Source organism: Zootoca vivipara, chromosome 8 (genome assembly GCF_963506605.1).
Source record: "Zootoca vivipara chromosome 8, rZooViv1.1, whole genome shotgun sequence".
Lineage (NCBI taxonomy): Eukaryota > Metazoa > Chordata > Lepidosauria > Squamata > Lacertidae > Zootoca > Zootoca vivipara.
The window spans coordinates 54447202-54464099 of record NC_083283.1 but is presented as its reverse complement, the minus strand read 5'-3'; the positions used below and the strand labels follow the sequence as shown (position 1 = coordinate 54464099).

Genomic DNA, 16898 nt, shown 5'->3' with positions numbered 1-16898 from the left:
TCAGAAGCAGGTGTAAAGGAAGCACCGGCATAATTGTGCTTCCTCTTTTGCTGCTTCTTTGAAACAGCTGAAGCACCTGTAAATATATAATGGAGGAAGGAGGTAATTTGCAAGAACAAATGAGAAACCTTTTCCTTTTAGCAATGTGGGCGAGTCACCACTACTTTCCCTTGCACATATTGTATATGCATGGAGCACACACACAGGAGCTCATATGGCTGAACATAGATGGTAGCCAATCCTTTTTATATGCTATAATTAAGGGATTTCTCGAATGTGTGGGGGAGGGATGGCTCATCAGCCTTCCTCTCTCCAGCACCCAGGTCAGAATTGCAGATTTTGATAAGAGGTGTGTGCTTTCACATAAGCATTGTGATTTGCAACTGTGAATGTTGCTTTCTTTGTTGTCGTTGTCACTTTTTTTCATCAATTTAATTAGATACAATTTGTCTCAGCTTTTCCCGTGCAGCATTTGTTTACCTACTCATCAAGACCGACACAGGCCAATTAGTGTAGTGTAATTGTTTAACCTAGTCAGTGTGAGCCTGTACTGGATAGTATGTGCTGCTCCTTGAAAAGTGTGGAGAGGGTGGGGGGTGGGGGTGGGAGAGGGAGAGAAAGGGAGGGAGGGAGGGAGATGCAAGAAAGAAATGAAGAAATGTTAATAGGCCTTTCAGTGATATGAGGTTCTTAAAGCATCGCTGACATGATACACTACAAACACAAGTCCCACAGATATGCCACCTGCTCTTTATTTCTTGTTCACTGTCACCACAATCATGATGTGATCAATTTCTTAAGCACATTCTTTAAGTCCATTATAACCAAAGTGCTCAATGGCAGAATCTCCTCTTCAGGATGCCCACAGAGAGCAAAGAAGCCATAGAAAATAAGGGGGGGGGTGCTGTATCCTAGGGGTGTGTAGACCAAATTATGAGATGAATCAAGGTGATCTGGGGAAGTTTCTTACATTTTGGATTGTTGTGTTAATAAAAAAGGCTCTATGGCATCAGCTGTCCAAAAAATACACTTCCTCCCCCCCCATCCTACCCCCCCCCATGAGAAAAGGGGGGGGGAGCCCAAGTTGACTGGGGAAATGCCCAGAGCTCAGAAGTGAAGGGGGTGGAGACATGGAGAAAATCTTTTGTTTTGTCAGACAGGCCTAGCTTTTAATCACAGTGAATTATCTCCCCAGGGCAATCCTTTCACAGTCAAGGAATTAAAAACTGAGTTTGTTTTTCAGATGGTACAATGCCATCCTCTATTCAAGTCTATTGACAGATCTTGGTTGTATCACCAGAAATCCATGGGGGTAGGACAGAAGCCCACCTCCACCAACAATTGTTAGGGTAACAGGTTCCTTGCATGGGCGTGTGATCTTTCCCCCACCCCTGTCTTTCCTGAGGAGCCATGCTCTTTTCTTCTTTTTTCATATATTGCCACCTTCACCCACTCTGATTCCTAGGCTGGAATTAGACACATCAAATAACACAGTTAAATGTGCTGTAAATTTAAACAGGGAAAATAGGTAGAGACGAATGGGACTCCACAACGCCATCTGGTGGCACAATGTTATATCGCATATACAAAACTTATACATCGCTTTTTCTTTACCAGTCTGGCTGAGTTCCTATTGTAAAGGTAAAGGTAAAGGGACCCCTGACCATCAGGTCCAGTCGTGACCGACTCTGGGGTTGCGCGCTCATCTCGCATTATTGGCCGAGGGAGCCGGCGTATAGCTTCCAGGTCATGTGGCCAGCATGACAAAGCTGCTTCTGGCAAACCAGAGCAGCACACGGAAACACCGTTTACCTTCCCGCTGTAGCGGTTCCTATTTATCTACTTGCATTTTGACGTGCTTTCGAACTGCTAGGTTGGCAGGAGCTGGGACCGAGGAACGGGAGATCACCCCGTCACAGGGATTCGAACCGCCGACCTTCTGATCAGCAAGCCCTAGGCTCAGTGATTTAACCACAGCGCCACCTGGGTCCCATCCAAAATGGGAAAGTCTATCATTGAAGGACCAGCATTGCAGCTATTATTAAAAAAAATTAGCAGGCTTCATTCCCTCAGAACAGGTGACCATGCCTGCAATTTGAATCCAATTCTGACACAAAATGAAAACATCTTGTTTTAAAAGTCAAGCTTTTAGGGTTTCCTGCATGGAAACTATTGGGTGTATCTGTGTAATATTTGGTAGACTTAATCCACTCTGAAGGAGCTGTTATGCCTGAACATTTTATGCACCTTGGTGAAAATGAAACAAGTTACCAGCCATTTTTAGATTCCCATTTTAGAGTGGATGGGCAACAAATAGCTTTGTTTTAACATACTGTACTTTTGTTCCTATAGAACCAGTCAAACTGATGCAGAGCATTGCAGGCCACACTTGTTCGTACAGCTGTCTCTGTACACCAGTTGCTGAGAGTCGCAAGTGGGGAGAGAGCTGTTGTCTTCAGTTCCTGCCATGGGCATCTGGTTGGCCACTGTGAGAACAGGCTGTTGTGTAAGATAAGCCTTTGGCCTGGTTCAGCAGGTCTCCTCTTACATTTTTAAGATATAACTTTATTTATAGTCAAACTGGTAAATGTATAAAGAATGCAACCATAGCACACCTATTTAACACTACTCTGCAGTGGGGTTGTCTCTAAACCCTCTCTTCTTTTCTTTGTCTATTTCCATTTTCCCTGAATGTCTTTTGGAATTCAACTGTACATTTCTTCCCACCCCATAATTTCATTCCTTCCCCCTTCCTTCATCCCTGGTGTAAGATTTTTCACTGCTTTCTCCTCAGTATAAGGGTTTCGCTGTGGGTCAGCATCCCCTCAGATGTCAGTTTGCATTTTTTGGTGAAGAAAGTATTGATCTGATATGTAGAGATCTTTCCTTTTCTAATTGATTCAGGAGGGTTCTGGAAGCTTCTCTGTGTGATACAAACTAGTGCAAACTGGAGGTTTCTAGCCGACAAGCAAGTTTCTATTCTGCCTTAAAAACAGACAGAAGGTTCCTGATGTTTGGCTTATTCCTTTGTAGAAACTGAATAGCTTGTTTGGACTGGTTCTGTTATCTCTTTCACTCAAGGTCATGCTGACTATAATAATAGACCAGAAGGAGCCTGACTTTCTACTTTCTGTCTTCCTTTCCTTCTGGTGTGGTGTTCTGTACAAAGTATGCTTAGCGTTAAGGTTTTAGTCTTATTAGAAGTTTAGGTTAGGTCTGTTGCCACTGGATTTCTTATGGACAGTGCCAATCCTGAATGTATGGATTTGTGACCTTTGTGCTCATTAGCCTTCAGTAGCAGTAGTAAACACTGCTGGATAGAATACAGTTGCCTCTGGTCTATTTTGGGGAAATCCTGCAATGGGTTTAAGTTTTTACCCTAACTGTACATTGGAATTCTGCTCTGGATCAATACTGAGTAGAATTCATAACATCAGAACCTCAAAAACATTAGATGAGGGGGTCTGATGAATCCCTTATTCCTCCAGGATCTTTCTCACCAAAGAGCACGCACAGTTAGTAAGTATTATGTCCACTCTTTTTTAGTTACAGAACCCCTCATAATTCTGTTCCTCTATTCATGAATTACAGGGACACAGGTGGTGCTGTGGGTTAAACCACAGAGCCTAGGGCTTGCTGATCAGAAGGTCGGCGGTTCGAATCCCTGCGAAAGGGTGAGCTCCTGTTGCTCGGTCCCAGCTCCTGCCAACCTAGCAGTTCGAAAGCACATCAAAGTGCAAGTAGATAAATTGGGACCGCTACAGCGGGAAGGTAAACGGCGTTTCCATGTGCTGCTCTGGTTCGCCAGAAGCAGCTTTGTCATGCTGGCCACATGATCTGGAAGCTATACGCCGGCTCCCTCGGCCAATAATGCGAGATGAGTGCACAACCCCAGAGTCGGTCATGACTGGACCTAATGGTCAGGGGTCCCTTTACCTTTACCTTTATTCATGAATTAACTTCACTCATTAGTTAACTAAATCCCCACTTGTAACCAGTTCCCTATCCATTATAATTTTGTGGGTCTCGTTTGCTATGGAGTCATACTGTCCCTAGCCTTCAATTGCTCTCAGTAGTGCACTGAGCCTTGCTGTGTCTCCTCTGCTGATCACCTCCTCGCACCTGACATTCTCCCATCTTCCTTCACTGATGGTTCCAACTGTGACAAAAATAGCTAGTCAGGCCACCTGCAAAAGCAGGAACTTTACACCTAACTTCTGAGTTCTCTTTCAGGACCACAGCTTGATGCTACTGTTCTGCCTATGGATGCGGGGAGACTTGTGTTCCTCCAGCTGTTGTTGGACTATAGCTCCAATCATTACTGACCATTAGCCATGCTGATTGGTGCTGATGGGTGAGCAACAACATCTGAAGGGCTGCAGATTCTCCATCCCTGGTATGGGGAGATCCATTTTCATTCAGCTACTACTTTTATTTCCATATGTGCTTGTGTAAGAGACAGTCAGTAAGTGACAACATATCACTTTCTCCTTTAAACTAGCCTGTGTAAAATATCAGAGTTTCCTCCACTAAGTGAATTCAACAAAGGATACATGGAAATATCCTAGCAGGTAATCACAACTTCTAATGACTTCACAAACCCCTGCTAAATGACCCTAAGGCATTTCTGTGCCTTGTGGTGTTTCTCTTCCTGGTGAGCTTGCTTCTGAAAAACACTTAAGCAAAGAAATTATTCCGTCAAAGAACAATTGAACTCTATGAGGACAAAAATAAGGAGAAATGATTTGCTCTTGCAGTAGCAATGGGATACTACAATAGCCCATTGGAATAACCTCTGACAACCCCAGTAAAAAAGGAAAAGATTGATGTGGGTACAAATACACATACAATTCGTATGAGTAATATTACGTTGAGAGAACCAGTTGTGGCTGTATTTGAAATATGAAGTTGGGTATCCATTGGATATGTAGGGCAATAGTCCCAGATGCAGATCCTGAAATGAATCTGACACAATCAACATTTGAACTGAATTAACCCTAGAATTGGCTCCTTGGTGCCACCTTCACCGGCTCACATTTGCTAGGCCTAGTTGCTGATTGCAGTCAGTACAGGCACAGTACACGCACATCCACCTAAAGGACAAGGTAAGTGGCCTAGCAATGACAGGATTCTGTGACAACTGAAACACAAAGTTTCAGATAAGCATGCGTTGGTGACATTTCAGTGCTCCTTGACAAATGCAGAAAGCTCAGTTATAAAATTAAACAGCGAGCCATTGCGTGGCTAAGAGCATTACCGCAAAACCATTTTACATGATCCAGGAAAAGCTGATGATTTTCTTACCAGAGTGAGGCCAGCTCTAGCTCATTTCAGGCTTCTTGGGCCCAATGCAAAACAGACTTCCATTATTTGTCATAGCACCTCCACATAACAGTAGACATCGGAAGTATTTTAAAATGAAAGGAGAATCAGACAAGGGAGGAAAATACCGGTACCTTTTCTTCCTCCCTTTCCCCCTATTTTTCTTTCTTCTTTAAAAATCATATCGATGTTGTGATTAACTTGCATTCTACAGCATAGCTGATGTGACAGTCAACCAAATTAATCCCATTATGCAAAATCTAGTTCACAAGTGGTTTTGCTTCTCTCTCCCTCTCCACCCCCCTTTTTTGCAAAATTATGTCAATTTTCCCATAAATTGGAAAGACCATGTCAGCTTTCTGTATTGCAAGTAGACACTACACAGTGCTGTATGTCTATATTCCTTTAATGCAGAAAGATACAAATTTTAGCTCAGTGGCACAAATTAAGATTCATAAGTTTTATGCTGATGTTTCTGTTTACAGGCAGCTTGTATGAGAATTGCCATTAGGTTGTGCATTCATTTTAATTCTCCTCCCTTGCATCATCCCAACCGCAGGGAGAAAAAAGGCGTTTAAAACATTTTGCACAGCCAAAATGTGCTAGGAGCTGCTGACTCCCTTTCCAACTCACCTTACTCAAAGATTTCCTTGCATATTAAAGGACTAATCGACTTAATTGCTTAACTAACTTCCAATGGGAACCCTTTTAAATCTCTATAGAAATTAACAGTATACGTAGCTCTCCACTTAGTGCAAGACAGCAAACTACTCTCACCCGCTGCTTCATCCCCCCTCCACACAGTACTGTTCTCATGACTAGATTTGGCCCTTCTGTAGGTGGCCAGAGATGAATTCTCTATATCCTAGCCAACCTGTCAAATTAAAGCCTTCTCTGCTGTGTGTTAGACAGAAGCGATGCGGAAGGTTAAAGCACTCTAGCCTTTTGTCACCAATGCATTAGGCCTCCAACATCTGCTCACTGGACTCAACAAACGGCAGCTCACTCTGTTAGAATGTAGCATCTTCAACACAGATGTTATCTGTCACTTTTAACAAAGCATCTATGGTATTTTAAGGTACACAAAAAACTACATAGCTATTAAATCTTCTTGAAGTGGTTTGTTTGGAAGGGCTTTTGTTTTTTTAAGGGTTTTTTCTAGTCCTAGTAAATTTGTGTGTTTGTGCGTGTGTGCACATGCTTTAGATTCATTAGACATGTGTCAAGTTGTCAGCATCCAACTGTATGCATTTGTGTCCACCTTGTGAACAACAGAACATTGAAAGCAACAGAACATTCTCCCATGAATGTTCACTTCTTGGCAGCTCTGAGATAAATTTTGAGCAGTTGCTATTCTTGTTGATAGTTTTATTTATTTTGTTTTTAAAGGAGTTATTTTTTGTAAAGATTCTGACACTTTCTGTCATGTCGTACAGTTCTTATCTTGGGGTCAAAAAGGAATATTCTACAGATCAGATATATGTGTGTCTCTATCTATCTGCCTTCTGCTATGAAGAATATCTCTTGCCAGTTTTGAACTGTGGGCTGCTTCACACATCACAAAATGAGCATGCACTGTGTGCTTTGTAAAGAAAAAATAGTACCACTAGGTGGAGATGTATCCTATAACTGACAGGTTCATTTGGGATGGGGAACCCTAGAAACAAGAGACCTACAATGACCATTGTGGCCACTGTATGGACTAAAGGACAGAAAGGGAAAGGGAAGTGGGCTGGACCACAGTTCTTCATAACATTGCCTGTCTCCTATTGCAGAGGGCAACATTGCTGCCAGAGACAGAGACAGCAAAATCAAGTCTGTTCCTTTTCCTTGTCTGCAGGTATCTCATGTTCCATTGAGAAGCCCAGTAGAGTGGCCAAAGTCCAGCTGTAGCCACGGTTTCCTTTGCATTGACTTCTTTCTTCTGAACTGGTCTTGGCTGGTAAGTTCAAAGCACTTAAATAATACCTGCCTAGAGGATATCACATACATTTTGTTGCACATCATTGTGACTGTTTTCTATCTTATGAAATGTATTTGGTCTACCTATAAATGTACCACATTATTAATTAAATATGTGCCTGCCATACACGTTTATTACACATAGGTTGAAAATGTGGAAGGCATAAAGGAAATTGATCATGATCCAGCGTTCCTTCCATCTGTTCAACTTTCTGCACCTTCATTATATCCATGTCAGAGATTATTACATCCTTTATGTGCCTTACACAGACACACACACACACACACACACACACACACACACACTGTGGTACAGAAGATTATGTCCGTATCAAGGTGTGTCTGGTTTTTTTTTGCTTTATATTCCTCATTGCCCTACTCATTTGCTAAGACAATTGTACACCTGCACAAATAGTATGATTTGCAGCAGACACACAAGATATATGGACATCTGGCATTGTGTATTAGATCAACTGGGCAAAGCTCAAACCATAGACCATTTAATTGTCCACCACTGGTTTGTAGTAAGCACAGTCCTTGATCACAAGAATGTCTGTACATCCACTAAAATGCCAATTAGTGCTACACCATGTAGGTGTGAAGCCTGCAGTAGACTTTGTGGCAGGAGTGCCAGCTTGGCCCCACAACTGTGAGTGCTATGCAGCGTACATGGCTCTGGCACCAAAATTTGTTGGCGCCCGGCCCCTTCAAGGGGAATTTTGTGGGTGCTCGGACACCCAGGGCCCCAAGGAGTTGGCACCTATGCTTTGTGCACTTCTTAATATTACCAGGCCAAAGGAGCTAAGAATAATGAGAAATCAAAGGGGAAAGACTCCTCCAAGGCATTGTGGAAGGGAAAGGAAGAGCTCCCAGTAGACTGCTTGTACTACAGACTTCTTTCCAATGTTTGAATGTACGCACTTGCTTGCTGGTTACAGGTAATGTCATTCAGACGTTGATATAGTGTGAATTTGTTAATATATCCATGCTTCCTGTCATCTAAGCCATTTGCATAGCTGCCAAGTTATCCCTTTTTTTAAGGGATTTTCCCTTATGCTGAATAGGCTTCCTCACGAGAAAAGGGAAAACTTGGCAGCTATGCATTTGGACAGAAGAAATCTGCACAAAACTGTGCTTATGAATTTCCCTGATTTCTTTGTGAAATAATGTGGATAGAAAGAGGGAAGGAAGGAAATGCATACAGTTTAATTTTCCACGTTCCTTATAAATGGATGTTGCATATCCTAATTCACTACTTAGGCTACACCTGTGCAGCAGATGGGGGATACTTACATCAGGGTAGGGCCTCCAGTTTACTTTCACCATCAGGGATTCCATTGTACAAGGATTCATGCAGCAACTTTGGATTGACTACAGCTGTAGAATCAGCCAGTCTGGAATACTACGAACATCTCCACGTGCATATTAAACCTACAACTTATTGGCTGTTATTTGCTTGAGACGCTAAACATGAATTCTGCCAACTATCACATTATCATGCCAGACAAGATGCAAACCTGAACCATATGGATGGGGAAAGGGACCCTTTTGCTTCCATCCTGCTGCCTTGCCTCTCTTTAGCTCATTGCATGCTCTAAGTTTTTAAATGGACTGACTATTTCCACATGGCATCAGGAGGTGGGGGCAAGGGGAAGCTATTTGGAAAAGTGAGTGTTTCCTTTTTAAACAAGCAAAACTGTGAACAATAACATACCCACTGTTTCCTCATCAAACATAAGGCTTTGCAAAAAGTTGTAATAAAATAAATGGAAAACATTTAAAAATCTGTGCTGCAGATTTAGCCAAAATTGTGCAGAGCTGCAGATGCCCTCTGCCTCAGGGAATGACTAGTGTAGATGCTTTCGAGGCCTTGTTAATGTGGCAACAAAAAGCATTTTTTCCTTGCTAACATTCTACTAGTCTTGTTTTTGTGGTAATTGTATACTAAATAGTTCCCACATAAAGTGAACCATTTCACCTGTATACTCATTTCTGGTGCTATTGCTGTTGCTGGTTGTGTTGCAAAGAGGAGTTTCTCCTCCTCCTCCTCGAGTGTTTGTATGAACCAAAAACCAGATGTTCTATATATATGGACATCTTGACTGCTCTGGGTTCCCCACCAGCCCTATTGACCAGATCTGGGAAGGGTCCATGGTGTACATGGATCAGTTCCATTGCACAGGTGAAAAGCCTTGTGCTAGTGGCTCTGTTTGGCTGGCTTGCTTAGAATCATAGAATTGTAGAGTTGGAAATGAACCCAGGGGTCATCTAGTCCAACCCCTAATCCATCTAGTCCAACCCCAGAAATATGCAGGTGGCTTCACATAGGTGCATAGAATTTGGAGATGTCGGACAAATGTATAAGAAAGGGTGGTCTGTGTACTGAAGGATAAACAGAAGGCAAACTGAACAAAGGCCACCAAACTCTTTCTAACGTTCAGAGAACTTGGGTGGTATTCAACTAAGTTTTACACAGAGTAGACCCATTGAAATTAATGAATCTAACTTAGTTGTGTTCATTAATTTCAATTGGCCACTCTGAGAAGATTGTTGTGAGGGGGAAACAGTACAGAGAGCCCCCTCCCATCTTGAGGAGCAGCTCTTCCACCAGCAGCGGAGCCAGCGGGGAGGGGGAAGAGTCCAGTGGGGAAGGAGGAAGTAGGAGACAGGGCTCTGGCAGGATAGCAGAGCCTCTGCTGCACGTGAGAGAGGAAGAGAGAGCGGGGGACAGGGGGGAGAAGGAAAACATGGAAAGGAGACCCTTTTTCCCTCCGGTTCCGGAATTACGCGGAAGGAGATTTGGGGTGCCCAGACTCTTATGTTGGAAGAAAACGCGGGAAGCGCCATTCCAGGGTTCTGGGTCAGACTAAGAACATGTACCCTGTACAGCTCTAGCACTGTAAATAGCCTGCACACAATAAAAGCATGAAAAGGCAACGGTCTGGAGAGTCGCTACTTTAGAGTAGTCGCAACGCATCCTCTGTGACAATTGTCTTCCATGAATATGGTCTTAACAGCATGTCCATAGGTGACTGTGGAGGCCAGTTCTGGATCTGCACATCCTTCCACATAGGGGGCAAAAGTTTCCAGGTGGCAGTTGATCGTGGTGAGGATTTGCCAAACATGCCTTCCTCTTAGCTCATTGCTCCCTTTCGTCCCGAGTTCGTGCTTCTTCAAAGTCCATGACGCCTTTGGTAGAGGCTATACTCCAATTGGAACGCTTGCAGGCTTTCCCAGTTGTCGGTGTTTATACACCTTTAGAGCGTCTTTAAATCTCTTTTTTTGTCCAGCAATTATGCTTTCCATTCTTAAGTTGGGAACAGAGTACTGTAGTTGCTTTGGAAGACAATAATCAGACACCAGAACTATCCAACGAAGTTGAGGTTGAAGACTCATTGCTTCAACACTGTGATATTTGCTTCTTCCAGTACACTGACATTAGTTCGCCTGTCTTCCCAAGTGATATGGAAAAAAATTCGGAGACACCTTTGATGGAATATTTTGAGGAGCTGGAGATGGTGTTTATAAGTGGTCTGTGTTTCACAAGCGTACAGTAAATTTGGTAGTGCAATAGCTTTGTAAACAAGCTAAAATCTCACCCAACACTCTCAAATTACAATACTTGAAGAGAGGGCTTTTGAACTGTTACAACTAGCAGCTTGCTCTCACTGCATTTCACTCTTTTGTTAGGGGTAGTATTCATTTAAGACCAGCAGTCTGCAGCTGTTAGGGAGAGCTGAAAACTAACTGGCAGGCAGAGTCCAATCCAAGATCAAAGAATAAGAATGGTCAAAAAGAGGTCTTTCAGTACCCTGGACAGGTCACAGTGAACAAACACATTGTTCCAAAGGGTGCTTGGTTTCCTGTGTCTCTGTGTGTGTTTGGTAGAGAATATGTGGTCTTATTGATGTTGCTAGACTACAACTCCCCGCATCCCCGATCATTGGCCATGCTGGCGCAGGACTGATGGAAGCAGAGGCCAAAAATATCTGGAGAGTCACAGCTTTCCCATCATTGGACCACCGTTGCAGAAGTGGAAGGGGGATATTTTGTAGGGAGAGGCCTCTGGCCTGGAGTATAGTACTTCAATGGTCTCTGCTATTTATAAGTCTGTATTAGTCAATAGACTTTGAGCAATGTTTCCCCCGGGGGGTAGGGAGAAATAGGTCCCTTGGTAGATCAAAGTCTCTGGAGATGCTGGCTCAGAACCTGCAGTTTTTGGCTTTAGGCTCAGATCTCAGGTCCACATCCAGTGCTCATGCTACCTACACCACAAACTATTATTTCTTAGATGGTCCTTATCCCTGTTTGTGCAGGATGCCATTCTTAGTGGACTAAATGGGGTGAAATGACCTGATCTTCCTCTGCTCGTTGGAGGTGAGATTAAGAAGCAAGCACTCAATCCAGGCATAAATGTTCATGGTCAACAGAGATACAATGCACCAAAAGTTTTTCATTACAATGTAAATATCAACATGGGGATATGGATTAGAATCTTGTAGACAATTCTTATATAATGAACTGCCAGTAATATGTGGTTTGTGGTCAACAAATGAAAAGACTGCATTCACACAGAGTTGATCTGATACAAGGAGACTATGCCCCTTGGAAGAATGGAAGGTTAGGGATTAGGAAAGGAAAGCTGTAGAAGTAGGAGCCAAGGACAGATTGCAAAGCGAAGATACAAGGCACCAAGGCATAGCCATTCTGTCTACTGGAAAATCTTCTCCAATAATATCTTTAAGTGCTCTGATTTTGTCATATTTTCCCCATCTGTTCTCAAACTTTAATTTGCAACCACAAAAGGTGCTTTTTTAACAAATAAAAAATGAAAGCATTGCTTCTAGCTACGCAAAATTTTGCACCAGACAGTACATTCAGCACTTGTGCAGTAAAAATCAAATTGTACAAAACACACACACCTGGGCAATACATCATTTCCCCATATGTAAATATATATACATACAAACATATGCATCTCTTTCTCTTCCCCCCTTCATCCCCCCCTCTCTCACACACTTACCATAGTGCATTCCTCAAATGACTTGCAGCTAAATTTGAAAAACAAGTGAAGCATGTCTCATACTTGGGAGATATGCCTAAAAACCAAGGAAAATTTATTTTTTACATTCACTGCCAGATATTGCATTGCTACAAGGCTATATGTAGATAGGGAATAATGTGCAGCTTATCACGTCAGTGATAGATTTCACCATGCCATTTAAGATATAAATCATTAATACAAGTCATCAATTTTCTGTTTACAACACATGCCTTTAAAAAAAATCACTCCAACATAAAGAAACATAAAAAAACTTGGCATATAAGACCCATATAGAAGATACTGTATTGAACACCAAGCAAGATATTCTGTTTCATACAGGAACAGCAAGCAAGAAATTCCTGGTTCCCTGTAACTTCACTTCTCACTTCTCAACAGAAGGCCCTCGGAGCTGGATCTCGGTGGCCAGGCTGAATGATGGGGGTGGAGATGCTCCTTCAGGTATACAGAGAGAAACTAAGGAAAGGCCAAGACAACGAAGAAAAGACTATGGCGCTGGTTCAGAACTATGGTTAGCGGTCCTTCAGCAGAGGCAGAAAAATGGTGTCTTGCAGCAACTGTAGAGTTTAATACTCTGGGTTATACATCCTGCCCCATGAGTGCTGAATCTGGCCAGTTTTAGGGATGATTCATTTCCTGCAGCCGTTGGCTGCTTCTAGGCAGCAGGATCTTGATTTCTGGAGACTGTTTGAGGAAAGTCCCTAAGGTCTTTCCTGATCCTTTTAGGAGTCTTGGTCCCAGTCATCCACGTCTGGTGGCAGCAGAGTCTTCATGGGATTCAGGGACAATTTGAAGGCTCTGGTGCAAGTGGATTCACATAGGAAGGACTGGTCAGGATGTGTGTGTGTCGCCATCTCCCCCTATGGACTACAATTGCAGAAGGACTCTGAAACTAGGGATTCCTGGTCTGAAACCATGACAGTTACACCTAAATGGTTTTCCCAAATCTGCCACCTGAGTCAAGGTGCCTTGCTCAGTCTAATACTACAGCCAGGGAGAGATGTGGGAGAAAGAACCAAGAGTGAACTGCTTTAGTGAATCAATTGGAGATGAAGATAACACTAGGAGATTAGTGCAGCTGAGGTACTAATGAGATAATGCAAATGTGAGGATTTGAAAGGCTAATCGCACATCTCTCAAAATTGTGGGAAGAGGTCATGGGCAAAAAATGTCCTAAAAGCTGAGACTGCTTAGCCAGTGAATGCAGGAAACAGGAGCTGTGCAGATCCTCTTCTCTCTCACACAACCTGTGTGGCAGGAGCTGCACAGTAGTGCAGTTTGTCCCTCACACAAATAGGTCAGGGAATTCCAGGTAAGGCATAGTGCTTTGCCATTACCTTTGTTGCTCCCACTCCTGAACTGGGAGATGTGCACTGATAGTGTCAAAGTGACCAGTGCAATGTGCGGAACTATTGTGAATCTTTATGTTAATGAATTCATTTGACATATATAGGAGATCATTTCAGCAGGTTGTGTAGCATCTGCAAAATTCTGTTAGAGGTGTGGCCATTGTTCAACACACACAGAGAGAGGGGGGGGGAGAGAGAGAGATGCACTTCAGCAGTTGAAACTGAAGGAAATGGTGGAATGAAGAAACAGAATCTTCCAAATGCGCCCATAGACATCCACAAAAGTCAAAGATCATTGAAGGTGAAGTTAAAAGCCATGTACAAACACTGACTATTGATCTCTGACTATTTTGCAGATAGATTTTTCACATCCTTGATTCAAAACAAGAAATTCAGTAAATCTCTCTCTCAAAAGTAAAATAAAATAAAATCCTCCTTCGTGTTGCAGAAGCTTTTCAGTTCATTACAGTGTTATTAGTCAGTCTTCATAAAAGTGCTATGCATCTTTATTAAAAATGGAAGTTCACATCATTTTATGTCCCCATAAAAATGGGCGGTGGTAGCCTTGATTAATTTCTTCACGTACTGTGAACTTTACAGCAAATTGGACAGCGTAATTCAATTCCTACTTCTGAAGATTTTTATTTTTTTGTGTGTTGGTAGAAAATTGAAATAATTCATATGTAATCATATTGCCTTTGCAAGAGATCTTTAAGAAATAATATCCTGGAGTAATGATTGTATGGCTTAATTATTAATGCCATACTTTCAGGCATGGCAGCATGCATCCCTTTTTATAACATATAGGATTCTTAACAAAAATGCTTCTCCTGTCCATATCTTGTTGGTTCCTGGGCTATAATCTACTCTGGGTTCCACCTGCTGTTAACTTGTCCTGGATTCTCCTAGTCCATGAATAAAAGCCACCAGTGCTGTTGTTTGACTTTAGATGTGTTTGATTTGTTTGGAAAGATTCCATAGCTAGGCTACATACATTAAAAACCAGGAGAGGGCATAAAGGCAGGCAAAGTTTGGCATAGCGTTTTGGTTTTAAATGAACTATTTTTAACCACACTTGCTAGATCCCTTTAAAAATTACACAAGAAAACCAATGGAAATCGTAAGGGAGAATAACAGATGCTATCACTTTCTCTTATGATAGAGACCTCTCTGCTTGCCCTGTCCTATCTATTCTTCAAGTGTTTGCTTGCTTGTCTAAGCAGTATGGTTACATTCAAATTATATCTACATTAATAATGTTACTGCCACGTGAAGGGTGTCTAACAAAGAATTCAAAAGGTCACATAAAAATTGATGCTGAATGTAGCCAATACTGCAGGGATATTGAAATGCACCACAACATTGCGTTGCACCGTCAGTGAGACTCAGAATGCACGATGCCTGGGGAGATAAAAGCAAGGGAGGCCCTACAACATCCATTCTGTGAATATATCCCAGCTCACAAATGACTACAAGTCCAGAAGAGTTTTGCTTCCATAAAAATGGAAAATCATAACAAATTGAGGTGGCTGAAAATGTCACTGAGTATGACATTTGCGCTTGCTTCCAAAGAGCATCTTCCAAGTGCTGACTTTGAACATAGGTTCACTTTAAATCTAGCAGGATATGAGATGGCTAAGACTAGTGATGATATGACAAAATGAAAATTCAAAAAGGACACCAGGTGTGTTTGGGATGAGCTTTGGATACTTGTTTGATGTAGTGCCCATTGTCATTAGCTTGCATTCCTGAATAAATCATTTGACAGAAACAATGCAAAACAAAACATATTGGTTGTCGGTTTTTAGCAACCAGCTATGAGTGGAATGGGAGGGGATCACTTTCCTGTTTGTTGTGCATTACAATAGAATCCTATTACATTTTCATATTTATTCCATTTTCCATTTTCTTTCTCATTTCTTGTTTTTGTTTTTCTGTTTTCTGTTCCATTAACCTAAGGACCTTCCTTTACCAAAGTTTTTAACTCAGCCCTTCATTTATCTATCTTCTCCTTTGTTTGTCCTGAACTTCCTTACCTTTATTTCCCCCTTAATATAAATAATGTTCAAGTTGTAAAGTCCTCCTCCTTTCCCCTTTCTAAGGTACTGGTCCTTTGGCATAGGGCTTTTTATTGCTGCCATGCCTCCTGCTATCTTTCATCCAGTTCTTTTCAGTTCTCTCACTCAAGGAAATAATCTCTGCTCTCTAATCAACTTCCTGCCTGTTTCCAGGCTTTGTGAAATGCTATGATATTTTATTCAAATGTATAGACTGCTTCACAGCATAAAGCCATTGAAGCAGTGTACAATATAAAAACAATAAAATGCACAAATGCAAGCGCAGAAAACTCTAAAAACGATGAAATCATCATTTAAAAAACACCCAACAAAGATAATGAAACAATTTTGTCAGATATAAAAGCAGCCTTCCCTTTGTTAAAAAAGTGTTCTGTAGGTGCCTAAGCATCATCACACTAGGCCTGTGCCTGATTTTGGCAGTGGTTTTGAAGTGGTCGATGGGTACCTGGAAACTTGCCACATCACATCACAGGCCCCCAATATGCAAATGACAAAGCACTGTATTAGTGTTTGGACAGTTACCCAAGGAGAAAGAGCAGTTTCTGCTTTATCTGGACAAGCCCTTTTGAATCTCATTGCCATAGCTGCCAAGTTTCTTGTTTTTCGCAGGAAACCCCCGTATTTTGTTACTGTTTCCCACTGTCATCCCAAATTGATTAATATCCCGTAAATCCCCCGGATTTAGCTCCTGCCAGCGGCCATGTCCCAGCTCCTGGCTGTCTGCGCAGAAGACATGCAGATATGGGCAGCCCGGCACCAGAGTAGCTTCTGCGCATGTCTGGACATGCGTAGAAGTGACTTCCAGTGCCGCTCTGCCCATGTCTGGGCACCGGAAATCGGGCAGCACCGGCACCGGAAGTGGCTTCTACACATGTCTGGACATGCGTAGAAGCGACTTCCGGTGCCGCGCCACTGCTGATCCCAGATTTTTCAATCTGGGAGTTGGAGAGTATGCATTGCACCTGTGCTGTTTAAGATAGTTTCATTGTGTTGAGAACTGCCTGACTCTGTGCTGCAAACCTCTTTCATTTTTCATCTCCCATGCCCAGCGTGCCAGAGCTCCCAGGGAGAGAATTTAGATGGATAAAGCTGTTCTGTATTGATGTTCTCAGCATGCCCGTTTCA

The 16898-nt window shown here is 42.4% G+C and overlaps 1 long non-coding RNA gene across 1 annotated transcript in view; it reads left to right on the top strand.

Moving 5' to 3' along the window:
- The first annotated feature begins 1966 nt into the window (after positions 1-1966).
- Positions 1967-16898, top strand: part of LOC118090244 (uncharacterized) — a 123675-nt gene continuing 108743 nt past the window's right edge. Inside the window, exons 1-2 of the long non-coding RNA XR_004693225.2 lie at positions 1967-2506; positions 7163-7264. This is a non-coding gene — a long non-coding RNA (uncharacterized LOC118090244). The remainder of the gene's footprint in view (positions 2507-7162; positions 7265-16898) is intronic.